Source organism: Lolium rigidum, chromosome 1, assembly GCF_022539505.1.
Source record: "Lolium rigidum isolate FL_2022 chromosome 1, APGP_CSIRO_Lrig_0.1, whole genome shotgun sequence".
NCBI classification, from domain to species: domain Eukaryota; kingdom Viridiplantae; phylum Streptophyta; class Magnoliopsida; order Poales; family Poaceae; genus Lolium; species Lolium rigidum.
The window spans coordinates 207,261,295-207,280,650 of NC_061508.1; positions in this window are offsets into that span (position 1 = coordinate 207,261,295).

Genomic DNA, 19,356 nt, shown 5'->3' on the forward strand with positions numbered 1-19,356 from the left:
TATATATAAACTCTCTTGGTTCCATAACAATAGTCATTTAACAACTTTGACCACTAATTCTGAATAGTAAAAACTTATAAATCCAAGAAAGAATAAAATAGTGATGTGTTTTGAAAATAATTTCCATTATTCGATCCAAGTATCAAAAAGTTTCAATAGTAGCCCTTATGATACCGTAGGGAGTACAAATATCGTGCCTCTGTATTCTAACATATATGCAACTATATGAACATACAAAACACAAACTACAAACTTGAAACACATAATACATAAATAAGAATAGTCTGGGTGGTTATCAAAACATTTAAAACGTAGATGATCTTCTGAAGTATTTTTTTGCTTCATAAAGTACACATCAGCGTGAAAGCCAACTAAAACTATTTTTCTCTCGTCTATTTTGATAACAATTAACAATGCTTCTTTTTATAATAATTGCAAGTAAATTTATCTCTCTCTCTCTCTCAACTACATGTTGTTATTATGATTCATCTTCCACTGCTTGGAACTACTCTTTGGGTTTTTCTGATATTTTCTGCCATGAATTAATTACTCGTAAGATTACGATACATACTTTTCTTTCCTGACCATGCTTACTTATCTGCTAACAATTGTACCTCTATTTCCTTTGCCATCTAAAACACACTTCTTCTCTTCATCAACATAGAGTCGTATCTGCAATAGATATAAAAAAAGTCGGTTAATCTAACGCAATCAACAACAAATTAGGCTTTACACACGGATGGGTGTCTGATGTTTTAATAATCTAATATTAATTGATGCACGTCTAATTTTAAGTCATATGGTATTATTCATATTTCGTGTTACCGGAATTTGTAGATAAGTGAAATATATAATTAATATTTTGAGTACGAAAGGAGTCACAGACGCATTATTACTACTTTTTTTTTTGACAATTTGTTTTTGTAGAGAAGATAATCGACATGAACTCTGTAGCCGGAGATGTACAACCTGCCTTCCATGTTATAATTTAATTGGTGTGCTCAACTTCACATGTGTCTAAAACTCTAATCTTAAAGAATCCACACATGAGTTATTATTCACAAATACCAAAACTGCATGTGGCATATACATGCTTTGTACGTATCATCATATATGCAGTCGGCATGTGGTTAAAGTAATGGTATCATGTATGTGGGCACTTCGTAAATCGTAAACAAAGGAAGGATAGATGAATCAAGAAATTACAAATCTGGAAACTATATGCTGTGAAGTACATATTACCATGACCTTGCTCTGACGCGAGAAGCAGGAACCAAGTATTCTTGCCTGGTGTGCATGGATTTTTTTTATAATTTTGAACAGAACATGAGAACCGGAAAACACAGAGAATTGATGATGCATGATAAAGCTTACTTGATGATTTTTGATGTCGTGGCCAGATGATCAGTAAGGCATCGACTGTGACGAAGTTGCAAGAGTATATGCATGTGCACTCCAGAACGGATTTCAGAGATAACTCATTAGAATTAGGTAATTGGATAACCTGGTCAGTATATTGAGCTAGCGATGGACGGGATCACGGGAACGTTTCCTTGGCCCTGACTACGATCCACTCCATGAGAAGTACGAACGCGATTTCATGCTGGCTGCTGATCTGCTGCTCAGAGAAAGCTTAAATCTTCCTATCCCCGGCCGATCTTAGCGCAGATGATTTGTAGATGTGCGGATCATCAACATAAGGAAGTTCTGCCGCCACACCTTGCATGCTGTGTACATGCCGAGGCATCATCAGCCTAGCAAATATATAGGTAGCTAGCATGATACGGGTACCATAGAAAATAAATCGGTACCATAGAAAATAAATCAAGCTGCTTTCCGATCTAATTCTCCCTGCCAGCTGCAGCTTTCTCTCCTTTTGAATCTTTAATTGCGTTGCCTTGATCAGTCATGTGCTCTAGCCTCCGGACTCTTGATCGTCTCCTCAACCGTATTTCCCACGCAGTGGCATGTACTCAGATACGTCCCATGGCAGTCGAACGCCCTAAAGAAGTGGTGGCCAGGGAGGAACTCCGGCTGGATGGAAACCGCGTCCTCCATGTCACGTCGTACCAGGCTCAATCTCCATGCTCTTCTCGTCCGTTGAGACCTCTTCCTGGACGTCTCCTCAGCCCCACGCTCGGCGCCAACCTACGCCCTCGGATCTCCATCCTTGTCCACCACCCAGGTCGGTTCCCGGCGTCACTCTCGGTCGGCCGCCGCCGGCACGTCGCCGCAAACCTCCGACATAAATCTTAGACCCCCTTGTCCACCGCCCAGGTCGGTTTCCGGCGTCACTCTTGGCCGCCGCCGGCACGTCGCCGCAAACCTCCGACATAAATCTTAGACCAAACATCATACCTGATCCTCAAAGCAAGGAACTTCTCCAACAAACATCGCCCAATGAATATGGCCTTACGACGTTGATTTCTTGGCTGCTTCAGCCGGCTGCAACAAAGAAGGCGTAGGAGATTCACTATTTTGGAGCCACCAGGAGGAAGTGTGATCTCTTTTTTTTTCATCGGGATTCTAGACGCCAATGAGTTTAGGGTTTGAGACGTAGGTTTTTAGGTTCGTGGCATTGGTGGGTAAATAATGACATATTATTATCGTAAAGATCCATTGGCTGTGGACTGTGGATTTTTACTCCGTAAAATTAAATAAAATAAACGGTCAGATGTCTCTAATTATTGTGGGATTTTCTAGCATAATTCCCATTTTCTGGTTAGCCCTTAATGCATTTTTAATATATAATAGATTCCCTCTGTTCTAGCTTGCTGGGTTTAACATGATCAAAGCTGCAGATCCCCTGATGGAACAGGAGCGGATGTCACAAAGGGCACCCACACCAGCACCGGCACCGGCTTCCCACTCTCCTGCATCAGCACCGGTTCCTGTACCAGCACCGTTTATTGCATCTACCCAGCAGGCCTCTACATCAGCATTGGTTCCTGTAGAGGCCCCATATACTACACCTGCCCAGCAGGCTCCTGCATCAACACTAGTTCCTCTAGCTGCACCGTTTACTGCACCTGCCCAACAGTCTCCTGCATCAGCACCGGTTCCTCTAGAGGCACCGTTTATTGCACCTGCCCAGCAGTCTCCTGCATCAGCACCAGCTCGTGTACCAGCCCAGGCTCCTGCACCTGCCCCAACCAGATCACCGAGGTCTCAGCTCATTGCTGTGGCCACCCGTGTGGTGACCAGGACGCATCTGAAGGCTATGTTCGTGAGTATATGACAGCATAACTGCTCTTATCTTGATGTCTTCTCTGCTCAAAGTCTCACATGGTTCAGTCTTCAGTGCATTGGTGCCATTGACTAATTTTTGTTGGTATCTCTTGCTTTGAATCAGAAATTGCCTAAAAGTATCGCCAAGGATCTCAATGCTGGCCGAAGGGGCAAGATTTCCCTCGTCATGGAGAGTGAAGTGGAGGGACGGTACTCCGTCAGTCCCACAGATGGCTGCTTGGCTGTTACTTCCAGGTGGAAAAAGTTCATTGACGGTGCCAAACTTCCCATTGGATCAAAGTTGAAGGTCAAGATCTTTCGATGCCGCTGTGACATGCTGGTCATCAAGTTTGCGGTTGTCTAGTTCTATTGTCCCATGAGCCCTTAGCAAATGCATTTGTAGTTATACTTATATAAGGTTATCTTATACGAGCTGCTAATTAATTGTATGGGTGGTAAAACTACGGCAAGCTTTTGCTCTTAGCAAGTATGTATGTATGATCAACTATTATGATAAATAATGTTTGTGTTCATCTTAATTTGCATTTCCGTTTTAGAAAAAAACTTAATTTCTATTTTGGCTGACTCTGTTAGAGAACTATCAGATTGAATCCACAACATGATTCAAATAGATTCATTACACCAAACCACATGTCTTGACCTTGCTATACACTAGTTCCATTAATCAGTGCAAGAAGGCTTACCTGAGCTGCCTGAACCACGGCAGATTCGAATCCACCTTAGCTATCTAGCTAGAAATACAACCTTTGCAGAAAGAGGATTTGCGATACGGGAGGCTGACATTGGGGACCCATGAGCTAGCAGCGTCGTCAATGTTTTAAAGGCGGCGAGGAGATCGAAACAAAAAAAATAAGCCAAAAATCGGTTGGTAAACAAAATCCAAGAAATGAAACTTTTACCTTTACGAGAGGATGACATGCGGGACCCATGAGGTAGCATCATCCTCAACTATTCCAAGGCGGCGAGTGGATCAAAATAAAAATAGGAAATAGCCGAGAAATTAATTAGGGTCAAAAATAAATCTATCAAAGGAAACCTTTATTGTTCATAGAGGATGACATGTGGGACCGACACTGCCAGTCTGCGTCGTCATGGTTTCAAAGGGGCGGGGGATCAAAAGAAAAAGGAAAATAGCCAGAAATTAGGGGTAAAAAATAAATCCAACAAAGGAAACTTTTATTGTTCATAGAGGATGACATACGGGACCCATGAGCCAGCAGCTTCCTCAACTTTTCAAAGTCGGCATGAGATTGAAAGAAAAAGACAAGTGACCAAATATCAGGAGCCAAAAATAATCCAAGAAAAGAAATTTTATTGTACATAGAGGATGACATGCGGGTCCCATTTTGCAGCAGCGGTCTCAACGTTTCCAAGGCGACACAGGACCAAAAGAAAAATGAAGTAGCCAGAAATCAGGGGTGAAAAAAATACAAGAAAAGAAAGATTTCAATTGGGCTGCATCTGGACATCTGGGCCTTCGAACTATCCTGCTGGGCCTTTTGACTCGTACAATTTCAGCCCACTCCAAAACACGAAAGTTCGGATTTTTCTAAAAAAAAACAGGAAAGTCGTATGCTTCACAAAAACACAAAACAAGGAGATTAGACATATAAGTTTGTTTATGTAAAAATAAAGATTTAATTTATCCGTTTGCAATAGCTCAGAGCGAAATACAATGTTTATTGTCTGCAAAATAATCAAAATATCACATGTTTCTTGTACGGGAAGGCTGACATCGGGGACCCATGAGCCAGCAGCGTCATCAACGTTTTAAAGGCGGCAGGGGATGGAAAGAAAAAATAAACCAAAAATCTGTTGGTAAAAAATCCAAGAAAGGAAACATTTTCGTTCTGAGAGGATGACATGCGGGACCCATGAGGCAGCGGCATCCTCGGCGTTTATTGTTCATAGAGGTTGACATGTGGGACCCGTGAGCCAGCGGCGTCACGAACGTTTTAAAGGCTGCAGGAGATCGAAAGAAAAAATAAGCCAAAAATCGTTTGGTCAACAAAATCCAAGAAAAGAAACATTTACCGTTCTGAGAAGATGACATGCGGGACCCATGAGGCAGTAGCATCCTCAACGATTCCAAGGCGGCAGGGGATCAAAGGAAAAAAAAGGAAATATCCCGAAATTAATTAGGGGTTCAAAATAAATCCATCAAAGGAAACTTTTATTGTTCACGAGAGGATGACATGTGGGACCGACACCGCCAGCAGCATCCTCATCGTTTCAAAGGGGCGAGGAGATCAAAAGAAAAAGGCAAATAGCCAGAAATTAGGGGTCAAAAATAACTCCAAGAAAGGAAACTTTTATTGTTCGTAGAGGATGACATGCGGGACCCATGAGCCGGCGGCTTACTCAACGTTTCAAAGGCGGCATGAGATCGAAAGAAAAAGGCAAGTGACAAAATATCAGGAGCCAAAGATAATCCAAGAAAAAAACTTTATTGTACATAGAGGATGACATGCGGGTCCCAATTAGCAGCATCGGTCTCAACGTTTCAAATGCGTCTTGAGATCAAAAGAAAAAGAAAGTTGATTGTACATAGAGGATAACATGCGGGTCCCATGAGTCAGCAGCTTACTCAACGTTTCCAAGGCGGCAGGGGATCAAAAGAAAAAGGAAATAGCCAAAAATCAGAGGGTGAAAAAAAATCCAAGAAAATAAACTTTTATAGCACATAGAGGATGACATGCATGTCCCATGAGCCAGCAGGGTCCTCAACGTTTGAAACGTGGCATGAGATCGAAAGAAAAAGGCAAGTGACCAAATATCAGGAGCCAAAAATAATTCAAGAAAAGAAACTTGATTGTACATAGAGGATGACATGCGGGTCCCAATTAGCAGCAGCGGTATCACCGTTTGAGAGGCGGCAGGGGATCGAAAGAAAAAGGTAAGTGACCAAATATGAGGTGCCAAAAAATCCAAGAAAAGAAAGTTTTATAGTACATAGAGGATGACATGCGGGTCCCATTTAGCAGCAGCGGTATCACCGTTTGAGAAGCGGCAGGGGATCGAAACAAAAAAGGCAAGTGAACAAATATGAGGTGCCAAAAAAATCCAAGAAAAGAAAGTTTTATAGTACATAGAGGATGACATGCGGGTCCCATGAGCCTGCAGGTCCTCAACGTTTCAAACGTGGCATGAGATTGTAAGAAAAAGGCAAGTGACCAAATATCAGGAGCCAAAAATAATTCAAGAAAAGAAAGTTTTATAGTACATAGAGGATGACATGCGGGTCCCATTTAGCAGCAGCTGTCTCAACGTTTGAGAGGCGGCACGGGATCGAAAGAAAAAGGCAAGTGACCAAATATGAGGTTCCAAAAAAATCCAAGAAAAGAAAGTTTTATAGTACATAGAGGATGACATGCGGGTCCCATTTAGCAGCAGCGGTCTCACCGTTTGAGAGGCGGCAGGGGATCGAAAGAAAAAGGTAAGTGACCAAATATGAGTTGCCAAAAAAAATCCAAGAAAAGAAAGTTTTATAGTACATAGAGGATGACATGCGGGTCCCATTTAGCGGCAGCGGTATCACCGTTTGAGAGGCGGCAGGGGATCGAAAGAAAAAGGCAAGTGACCAAATTTGAGGTGCCAAAAAAACTCCAAGAAAAGAAAGTTGATTGCTCATAGAGGATGACATGCGGGTCCCAATTAGCAGCAGCGGTCTCAACGTTTCCAAGACGGCAAGGGATCAAAAAAAAAGGAAGTAGCCAGAAATCAGGGGGTCAAAAAAATCTAAGAATAGAAAGAATTTTGGTTCATAGAGGATGACATGCGGGACCCATGATCCTGCATCGTAAACGGCTCGATCGGAGAGCGTTGAATGAGATGGCGCGATCGAGAAAAAAAACAATGCCAGAGAGGCTGCCATCTGGGCCCTACATCCCTCGGCGGTGCGGATTTGCGTTGACTCGGCCGGTGAACCCGAGAATTCGAGATGCACCACGTCCCGGGACACCATACGCCACGTTTTGGCCGTTTTCGTCGGGCTAGGTGGCCTCAAAAACGAGAAAAAAACGTTTTGACATGCACAACGGACAGACCCAAAATCGTCGGCCATGGTACACCAGCAACCACGGCGCGACTTCAACTTCGTCGGCCATGGCAACTTTTCTTGTAGTGAAGGTTAGTAAGGTCCAATCTCTGCTCGTGATAAGTTAACAAATTATACTCATCAATCAGTGTCCTATGCATGCATGAGTTACTAAAGTAGGCTACGTAATCAACATTCAAGCTTAGTGCATGTAACATACAAACATGTCAATAATACCAACTGAGACCACCAAGTATCTGGCACAAATTGATCAACATTCCAACGAGTTACAATTCAAACCAGTGGGACATTTTGCAAAAATTAACAGAGCAATTAACAGTGGCCATGTAACAAGAAATTAACAGAGAAGTTCAAGTTTAAAAGTTAACAGGGGGAGTTGCTGGGCTCATCACCTTGAGGCAGTGTGAAGGTGGTCGAGGAAGTGCAGGTGGTCGGGGCAGTGCAGGTCGCCTCCTCCTCCTGGTGCTTGGCGCTCCCCCTCCACCTCGGTGGTCCTCCTCCTCCTGGTCCTAAGCAGCAGCAGCAATTGTGAGTTACTAAACAACAACCTAACAGCAGCAGCACCTAAGCAACATCTAGGAACCAGAACAACATCAGCAAGCAAGCAACAACATGGTTGAACAACATCATCATGCAAGCAAGCAAAAAACTACTGCACTACCAAGAGTCCAAGATCAATGGAAATGCTGCTGCCTTTATGATATGCATATAACCAGAGACATATTCATATTCATTTTCAAAATTACAAAGAGCATTCCTATGAACTCCTTTTGTGAAATTAAAATTACAGAGAGCATTCCTATGAACTCCAATGAACTACAAAGAACTACATTTGCTCTCAGCAGAAGGAGAACCACCTTTTGTGAAATCAAAATTCCCCATTTGGTTTGCATAAGGTGCATAGACTAGCACATAGTTAACATTCATTTCTGAAGCACATAGTGAAACATACCGAGCATCATTGCATAGTGCATACAGAGCATCGAAAATCAAACTTCCACTGTTACACCTCAACACAAGCTATGCAGATTGTTTGAAAACCTAGCAACTAACAATCTAGCAGCAGCAACAATCAACCTAGCTACTAACAACCTAGCAACTAATAGCAACCTAACAACCTAGCAGCAGCAGCAAGCACTAGCAAGCACCAGGAATCACTAGCAAGCACCAGCAAGCAGCAACAAGCACTAGCAAGCACCAGCAGCAGCAACACCTAGCAAGCACCAGGAAGCAACTAGCAAGCACCTAGTAGCAGGAGCAACACCTAGCAAGCACCAGTAAGCTTTGAACTCTAAAATAAAAGAGTTACCTAGCACAAGAAGATATGCAGATTGTTTGAAAACCCATGATTTCCAAAATATAGAATGCAAACATTCATGCAACAACATATTCCTAGAATTACACCCATTTTGCAATGCATTTCTTCTAAAAAAAATACTAGCTTACAGCAGTAGGAGTATGCAATTACACCCATTTTTTTAGTTTATATGTTATTTTCCAAATAGAGTATGCAATATCAGATACATAATAGCCAGAAGCTTAAAATCACTAGATATCTACTACTGCTCCAATTTAAATTTACTACTGCTCCATGATATTTTACTACTGCTCCAAGGATGATGAATTAACCTTATGCTGTTAAATCATACTAGTTGAATCATCCAGTAACAACAACCTAACAGCAGCAGCACCTAACAGCAACAGCAACCTATCTAACAGCAACAACAACACCAAGCAGCAGGCTTTCTAGCAGCAGCAGCAGCGCCGACTCGAGGGGGAGCACCGAGCAGTAGCAGTAGTGCCGGCTCGAGGGGGAGCACCAAGCAGCAGGAGTAGCACCTAGCAGTCAACCTAGCAGAGGAGGATGAGGGGAGGAGCACAAAGGCTACCTGGGAAGGATGCGGCAGCGTCAGTGGTCGAAGGCGTCTGGCTCCTCCGCGGTGAGGTCGATGACGAGGTCGCAGGCAGCGTCAGAGGTCGAGGGCGTGCGGCTCCTCGGCGGTGAGGTCGAGGACGAGGTCGCAGGCGCCGTGCGCTTCTCCTTCTCCTGCTCCACGGTGCGCAGCCTGGGGAGCGACGAGGCAGAGGATGGGGCACCGGCGGTGGGAGAGGTGGTCGCCGGCAGGGATTCGAGGGGGAGTGGCGGTCACCGGCGGGGAATCAAGGGGGAGTGGCAGTCGCCGGCGGGGATTCGAGGGGGAGTGGCGGTCACCGGCGGGGAATCAAGGGGGAGTGGTAGTCGCCGGCGGGGATTCGAGGGGGAGTGGGGAAATCTCGATCTGGCCACAGTGGGGAATGGACAGGGGATTTTGGCTAAGTCCCACACACCCTTAGCAATAGCGCACCTCTAGTGGTGCGCCACTATGAGGCTTAACAATGGCGCACCTCTAGGGGTTCGCCACTACCACTTTATGTATGGGTCAAAAGAAAAACGCGGGGGCAATTGACATAATCCGATTAGTACCACACTGGCTCTGTCCCGGGTTGGTTTGTGCCAAACCTAGCCGGCCAGGTTCGAACCCTGGCGGCCCCAATTTTTTCCTTTTCTTTTTAAATTGATTTAACACTATAATAAACATCCTAAATAGCATAATACACCAAAATAAAAGGCATAAATAATTATAATTATGTAGAATATTTAAAATACTATAGAATCTAGAAAATATCCAAAAATATAAATTATATGTCTATTTGGATCGGTACAATGTGTAGATTAACAATATGACATCCATTATTCATACAAGAAAATGATAATTAATTATGTAGAATATTTAAAATACTATAGAATCTAAAAAATATCCAAAAATATAAATTATATGTCTATTTGGATCGGTACAATGTGTAGATTAATAATATGACATCCATTATTCATACAAGAAAATGATACATAATTATCTTTTCACAATCTTCTTGCCCTTCTTTCTCGCGGTTGAATAATTTAGCCCCGGAACTCCTAGACTTCTTCTCTTGAATGGACGGCCTTTACGTAGGGTGGTCCTGCTTCTTCTTGTTGTGTATGGTTCTTCATCATCGTCGTCGTCATCTTCCATCTTTGGATCGCCGTACTGGTCAAAGTCTAGCTCGTTGGCGGCTCCATCCATTCCGATGATGCTCCTTTTGCCTCTCCTCACGACAACACGGGCTGGGCTTTTGCGGGTCGGTAATGAAGAAGCATTGGTCCACTTGGGAAGCTAGTACCCATGGCTCATATTTCGCGGTGACCTTTGCGCCCGCTGTCTTGGATTTGGCTTCGGGTATAACCATGGTGGTGAAATGTCGGTCTTCTTTTACGACGTTCTTGGCCCACCTGACACGGAACATCGGCACATTCTCTCCGGTGTAGCTCAGCTCCCAGATCTCCTCGATCTTTCCGTAGTATCTCTGCTTTATTTCACCGGTGTAGGACTCCATCGTTACCCTGGAGTTCTGATAATCGCTCTTCATGTCCTTTTCCTCGGTGTAGAATGTGTAGCCGTTGATATCGTACGCCTGAAATGTCATCAGGTTGTGTTCGGCGCCCTGTGACAATGCGAATATGAGTTTTTCTTCGGCGAGAAGAATCCTCGTCTATAGGGTACGTCGGCATCTTGTCCTTGAACCACCGCGTGAAGATTGAGTTGTGCTCTTTGATTATATCTCTGTCCGTCCTCTCGTTGGCCCCGATCATTGTACGTCGTGGCGATGAAGGTTTTGTGCTCTACCACCCAAGGATCGACCACGTCTATGTGTTGTAGCGCGACTAGGTTTGCTCTTTCAAAGTCGGCGATTCGACCCTTGAAGTCGACATGCATTTCGCGGCTACCCTCGCGGTGACCCCATCCAGGCGAGCTTCCCGAGGTGCCTGTTTACGGGTAGACCGACGAGATTCTCGATTTCTAGATAACTCGTGCGAAGGAGATGCACTCTTCGGTCGAGAAAGCCCTTGGCTATGCTTCCGTACTGGACGTGCCCTCGTTGCGAACGTACCCTTTGATGACACCATTCATCCTTTCGAACGGCATCATGCTGTGCAGGAACGTCGGCCCCAGTTGGATGATATCCTCCACGATATGTACCAGCAGATGCACCATAACGTCGAAGAATGCGGGCGGGAAGTACATCTCAAGCTCGCACAGTATCACCACGATCTCTTCATCCGGACCATGGTCGCCTGCGGGCATAGAGAAAATGGTTATCTTAGTATACCAAAAGAAAATTTTGGCATGACCTTCCCTAAAAATAGGACATATGTATATGCGTAGTATGCCCATTATTCACCGAAACGGAAATGAATCAACGTTTCGGCAAAATATTGGCAACTCCATCGCATTTCTAATCCTCGCAAACAAAAACATGCAACACATGTGTGGAGGCTTCGCATATACAACACATGCATGTGGAGGCTTCGCATACAACACACATATGCACGTGACGCTTCGCGCATGCACAACACATGCGGAGCTTTCGCTTAACATATATGCACACACATGTGTGCAAGACGATCGTAACCGGTCACACACAAAGTATAAAACCAACAAAGTTACCGATACGGCGAGACCGAGAGTGTTGGATGAGGAAAAAAGTTGAGATCGAGTAGGTATTGAGACAAAGAAAGTTTCACCCTTGCTTACCTACGAAGAAAATTAAGTGTACCACTTAATTTGGGTGAACGAAGAGGTCAAAATAAGGTGGGGAGAAGGAGCAACACGACCATATCCAGATTTGGTGGGAGGTGGTGGTGGAAGAGTGTTTGGGGAAAGTGGGTGGCACATGTGAGTGGAGGGGGAAAAGCAGGAAATGGTCCCAGGTTAGCAGCGGCGCACCACGTAGCCGTGCGCCACTGCTAGGGTCACATAGCAATGGCGCACCGCTTCATGGTGCGCCACTGCTCACCTGCTACCTGCAACCCACGCCCCTGCCCAACTTAGCAGTGGCACACCATGTTGGTGGTGCGCCATAGCTAGTAGTGGCGCACCACGGCAGTACGCCATTGCTAAAGCCCTCATCTCTAAAGGGGCCCTGGCCACCTTCTAGCAGTGGCACACCACTGCGCCATGCGCCATAGGTAAGCGAAGTAGCAGTGGCGCACCCCTTCGACATGCGCCACTGCTAGGTTGGGGTAGGAGCTGGCCCCCTGCCAGCATTTAGTAATGGCGCACCACAAACAAGGTGCGCCACTACTAAATTTGTAACAGTGGCCCACCATTTTGTGGTGCGCCACTGCTAAGTAGTAGTGGTGCACGGCCTTCATGGTGCTCCACTGATGTCAACCTTACGGCTAGGCCTTTTCCTAGTAGTGCATATTAATCATATTAACCCTTAGATCGTGATATCACAACTCTTTATTATTTTGAATTTTAAATAATTATTTAAGTGATCACCTACACCTTTCCCGACTGATTGTTTCTTAAATCACAGTCGATTTTGTAGACTGTCTAGGTGTTTGTAAAATATTTCCTCCTTGAAACCTTTTTTATTTTTTAATTTAATTTTTTAATCCCATGAAGTTTTGTTTGAACTTTTTGAACGTATAGTACAATCACGGACATCTTTTTTGAACCTCATGAACATTTGAATCGTGAATAATTTATTCAAATCCTAATTTCTTTGCAAATACATGAATTTCCAAATCTGGACTTTATTAATTGTGAACTTATTTAAATTTTGAACTTTTATTCTATTTAAATGAAAATACAAATAATAAGAAGAAAAGAACATAAAAACAGAGAGAAAGAAAAATAAGAGGAAAAACCCAGCAGAAAACAGAAAAACTGGGCGGAAAGAAACCGAACCTGGCCCGTGGTATATGAGGGCCATTCGGATCTGTTTTGTTGCTTCGTGCCGGTGTCCGGTGATATGCGGCGGCGGCCCGGCGTACTGGCGTTGTCCGGCGGGGCCCCGGTTCTCCTGTCTTCTGGTTTCCCTCCGGCGGAGACGCCGTGCGAAATCCTGGCGGAGTGATGAAGCTGATGGGATCGATCCGGCGGCGCGATTTGGTAGGCGGGCACGGGCTGCGAACCAAGTGCGCACCTGCTTGTGCTGTTGCCTCTGTACGTATCACTCCTGCTGCTGGTCCACACTCTGTTTAACCTCTCAATCTATCATTGTTCCTTTCAGTTGCTTTTACATTCAATTTCTCTATGCACCTTCTGCAAAGTTGCACTTGCAATAGAGCTCCTACTGCTGCTTCTACTGTAAAAAGAAGAAGATATGGATGAACTGAATCATAAAACAGTGCGGCAATACAAGTGTTTGAACCTTCCTGAAACTAGCCCCCCCCCCCCCCTCCCCCTTTTTCCCTTTGTAGAAAGTAAAGCATATTTATGTGTTTGTGTTCTTCACAAATATTTATTCATATCATTCTAGTAATTTCTATTATTGTCTATTTGTGTTTGAAGTTTTGCCACATATTTGATTACGTTTGTGCACATTACTTCTAGATCTTTTTACCTAAGCAATATTTTGCACCCAATAATATGATGTTCTTTCTGCCTGCAAGGAAAACTAACATCATTTCTTTAATTTACAAACGTAAGGAAACTATATTTTATAGACTTCATTATTGAGTTGTAATGTCTCATTCTTTTTGTGGTAGGTTAGACTGAGCGCTGCACTAGACACATTCTGTGGTCAAGCATTCGGTGCAAAAGAAAAAGCTTCTATAGGTGTGCACACACAGAGAGCTACTCTAGTGTTATTTGCCATATGCATTCCAGTGTAAGTAGTGTGGAATTGTACCGAGCCTATACTGATCTTCATTTGACAAAATCGAGAAGTTTCCTCCGTGGTTGGTTCCTACATCCGATGGATGATCCCTTGTTTAATGCCAGACTAGGTTCCTGAACAATCAAGGGGCCGTGCTTCCCTTGATGCTTAGCTCATTGCTCTGTTCTGTGCTCAATGTACCGCTGTGCTGGCTTCTCGTTCTCAAGTCTCCTCTTGCCAACAAGGGGGCTGACATGGCTCTCCCTATCTCATATTGGTTCAATGCCATCTTGCTTGCTCTTTATATCAAGTACTCACCCACTTGCAAGGAAACATGGACTGGGTTTTTAAGGGATGCCTTCCACCATGTGCCTCAGTTCCTCAAGCTTGCTGTGTCATCAGCATTAATGATATGGTGAGTGCTTTCAATTCTAGCAAGCCGATATATTAATGTTAGTCAGTTTTTGATTAGATTCTTGTTTATCTTGCTTTTGTCTGACCTAGAAATTTTGTTAATCAAGTCTAAGATTCTGGGCATTGGAGCGATCTAGTGTTTCTTTCTGCTATTCGACCCAAAACTCGAAACTTCTGCATTCTCGATCACGTAGGTTTTGTTATTTCTTTTCTCTTAAAAAGTACACAAATTTGTTTGGATTTTACTGATACTGGCATGTTTTGATCTCATAGGCGTAATACATCATCAATTGTTACCATGATCTCTGTTGGTTTGAGCACTTCCGCCAGGTAAGTTAACCAACTGTAAATTTACAATTATTTTGCCCAACAGTTTGGTCATGCAATTATTTGTTTTCAGCATAGGTGTCTCAAATGAGTTGGGCGCCGGTCGTCCAAAACAAGCGCCGAAAGTTGTATTAATTGCTTTGTTTATAGCTACTTCTGAAGGCTTGAGGGTACCATTACTTCTAGTGCTGTTAAGAAATGTATGGGGAAAGGTTTATAGCAACGAAACCAAAGTTGTAAAGTATGTGGCCAATATGTAACCCTTGGTTGCCATTAGCCATCTTTTTGATTGAACACAGTGCTTGTTTGCAGGTACGTAAACATTTTATTTTGTTTATCTACAAGTGTACCATTACCTGCAATTGTTAATTCTAATATACCTGTCAGCCACATTTTGGAAATCCTTGCACATATATTAGACTTCTCGGCATGATTTTAAGTTTTATCACATGCAAACTACGACACCATGTGTATCTCATGATTTAAATAGAGTTTGAACTTTTCAACAGAAAAATTGAGATTTAGGTTAGCATTTGTCACTGTTAACTAAAATGCGCTAATTTTGTTAAATGCACACGTACTATTAGAATCATATACCTAAAATCCAAGGGCTGTACCATTCCTCAAGGTTAGAACTTCACCCATGTGTCTGAGATAAATGCGGGGCACAAGTGAACCATTTGTGGAGCCCATGGATCGACTAAATTAAAATTCTGTTGCCGAATGTTTTTGAGAATGGTATTTCAGAAAGAAAATTTGTGTTTCGTTTTGAATGTCAATTACGTTTCAAAAGATAGACCTTTGGAATACAAGGATATTGTTTTGTTTTGGAGCAGAGGGGTGCACTATTGCTTACTTGTCCTTGTAAAGACATGAAAAAATTATGGGCTGCAGTGAGTGGTACTCGTGTGTTCATCATTATTTGGATTGCTAGGTACATTGAGGCAATGTGGTTTGCAAAAGATAGGTGCAATAGTAATGATAGGAACGTTGTACATTATCGGTATTCCTCTTTCAGTTGTTTTGGGCTGTGCTATTCACCTGATCAAAGGTACTTACACTATTCTTCAGTTAAAATTCTTTACTGGTGAAGTTCATGAGCTATAATCAAGTGATATTGAATAGCCCATGAAGTTACTTCCGTATTCTTGTTGCGACTAAAAAAGTAACTGTCAATTCTTTGTCACTGTTGGAGCAGGGCTTTTGGATTGGATTCATCGCACTGTTCGTTCAAGATTTGATATTTGGAATGCTATTTTCATGCATTAGCTGGGAGAACCTGGTAAGTTGCATAGATAATAAATTGAGTTGCACTTCAGCTGTCTTTTACAGGTCAATAAGTTCCATATATACTGTCTTAAGAGCATCTCTAGTAGTGCCCGTATAAACACAAACCGAAAACACGGAGTTCGGTCTCCTGAACTTTTCAGTTTCGATGATTTTAGTCGCGGCGCCAAATAGAAACAGAAAACGCGAACTGAAAAATGGAAATCAAACGTCGCGGGAAATTTTGCTCCGATGAACCATGCGAAATGAAACGAAATTTTGCTCCGATCGAACTACATTCGAACATAATTTACATATACGAATCAAAATAATAACTAAACCTACACCTGCGCGCTAATTTGATCCAAAATTGGCCCCGGGATTGTCACCTGGGCTCTACGCGTGGCAGAGGAGGAGGGTTTTTGCGCCGGCGACGCCTATGCAACGACGACTGCGGCCACCTCGAATGGCGCCGCCTCCGTCGAGTCGAGCTCCTGCAGGTGAGAGCTGGCCCGTCTTCCTCGTCGTCTTCGCTGTCGCCGCGTGGCGGAAGCGCCGGCAGCGGCGGGCTGCACGAGCCGGCGGGTGGGGCGTCGGCTTCCCCGTCGCGCGCCTCGGAGCGCGGCGGCCGGCGCGCGAACCTGCACGGCCACCTGCGGGCCGCCCGCTTCCACGCTCCGTCGGAGCGCGCCCGCCTCGCGCGCCCCGCCTCCAACCGCATACCTGTCGGACGTGGCGGCGAGCCTCCGCTGCCGATTCAGCCCCCTCCCCTACCGAAGACGGCGACGAAATTGCTCGCTGCAGGTCGAGACTTATCGCGGCGGAGCGGCGGCGGGGAGTAGGGTTTTGTAACCCAACTCGCCTCTCCGCCCTGTATAAATAGGGGGCGGCCGTCCAGTTTCTCGGACCCAGGCCGCGAGTTTGGGCTCCATTCCAGGCCTCTTTCGGCCCAAACCCATATTCTTGCCGGAAAAATACGGATTTGGTTCGTTTTCAGTTGCTGTTAGAGTTGCTCTAACATGCACAAGATCACACCAAATACACGACTAACGTGTTCTAGTTTGTGTTATGAGAAAGCAGTTGACCTTATTAGAAGGCATCGTGCATTGAGGGATTGCCAGGCTAACCTCGAACAGTCAGTTGAGTTTGGATTTACATTTATATTGTTTCTTTTTCTTATAGGCTGCCAAAGCTAAAGAGAGAGTATACGATTCCATTTCAAAAAAAGAAAACATCTCTGAGGACAGTTTGGCACAACTTAAAGGTGTAAGGAAGATCACGTATGTCCACCACACATGCCTTGATCAGAAAACCAAGGGACGTGGACAAAGTTTCGCCTCACATGCCTTGATGTGATTTTGAGTCAATAAAAGTTTACTGTAGAACACTTATAGTAGAAGTACTAAATATCCAACTCACCAAATTTGTTTATGTGGCAGTGAGTTAATAAGGAGAGAGAAGGATAGAGTAACATAGGTACTACTGTAACATCACACTTCACAAGATACAATGAGTCTATAAGCTAATTAATAAAGACAACTACTCCCTCCGTTCTAGAGTGTAAGTCATATTTCCAAAAACTATTTGTCCCATAACCCTCATCTCTAAGGCATAATTTTATTTAATGAGGAAGAGAAAAGGGGTTGCATGCACCAATGAGGGAGAGAAAGAGAATGCATGCACCAATAAGAGAGAGAAATGGGCTGCATGCACCAATGAGAGAGAGAAAATGAGACCCAATCAGCTAGTACATTGGGCCAAGATATTCAAAAATTGTGACTTACAAACTAGGATAGAGGGAGTATGATACTATTTTGATGTTACTAACCACTATAAATGTAGTAACATAGAGTAGTAACATGTGCATACATGTTACTACTCTATGTTACTTCCCACTATGACTAGTGTTAAAGGTTAGTCTTCTAAGGCATACCATAGATGCACCCGTCGTGCTGATAAGGCTCGGAACAACCGTCTAGGCGCAGAGGAACGACACATAGCAACGGGCTATCGGTGGAGACGCAAACGCGGTCCAAATATACGTCGGGGATGCGTCTATGCGGACGCTGCCAGGTCGCGCCGCTCGATCGCTCGCTTCTCCCACGGGCCCGCCTAGCAGCGACCTGGCTCGATGTGTCTTCTCAGTTGGCGCAAATTTAAGCACAACAACTGTCGGGAATGGCAACCGCGTGGATCGACGAGCGAACCACCGAAATGGAGCGTGAACTCGTAAACCGTCGCAGAAGAGCAACAACATTTTTTTTACCTGCCGCCATTTATCCCCACTCAATATAAAACCCCTACGTCTGCGCATTTGGATCTCCAACCGGCCGCCGCCATTCATTTCTAGGACAAACGGTGCTATGAGCAACCTCTCTTTGTCATCAGACTCTGATAGCGAGGGGAAGCTGCTGGGATGGCGACATTGGTGGAATAGAACTGGCACGCCAAGCAGCTCTAGCTTCCCACCGTGGGACGGCTAGGAGGAGGAGGGAGATGACGTCGCCGACGACGGCCATGAGGAAGAGGAAGAGGATGAAGAGGCCATGTGGGCATGGCTGGCGGCTGAGGAGGCGGCGGCAAAGAGGGAGGCAAGGGCCGGGTGAAGGAGAAGGTGGAGACGCAGTTGGCTTGCACCGGCTACAAGGAAGACACCAAGGACTACTCATCGGAGGGGGACACAAGCTCGTCGGATGCGACGAGCTTTTTCGAAGAGGTGATGAGCAGGAAGCGCCTCCGTGAGGATGATGAGGCGGGGACTTCTAAAAATATGTACTTTGTTTATGTAATTAGATTAAAAATTAGTTTGAAAATTTTCGTTGTTTATATGTTAAATTTGTTTCAAAATATTGCACTACTTTGTGTTTGAGATGAGTTTAAATAGAGAACATGGCCGGCTTCGCGGGATACAATACATTGGGCCGAGCTGCCCTAGACGCAAACGGACAAGCTTGGCCTGATGATCATTTCGTGTACGCGGGCTGACGCAAACAGGCGCAGCCAATCGTCTTATTTGCGTCGCTTCATTGAAAATGTCCTGAGAGGTTGAGAGACCCTAGAGTCCAATCATAGATCTTCGCGGTTGTCTTATCATGTCATCTTCAAGGGGGACCTCAAACAGTGGGCTGTACACCACCATATCATCTTCAAGAGGGATCTCAAACAGTGTTTGGTACACGTCCCTCTCTCAATGATCCTCAACATGTTCACCAACGCTGACTTTATTTAGAGGTAGGTCATCTTTTATAGCTGGGAAACTATGGAGTGTGGATTTTTTTGTAGCTCGAGCTACATGTCTTTTTTTGAAAAATTTAAAAATAACATTTAAATGTGTCAAAAAATCTGTAAAAACCTAGATT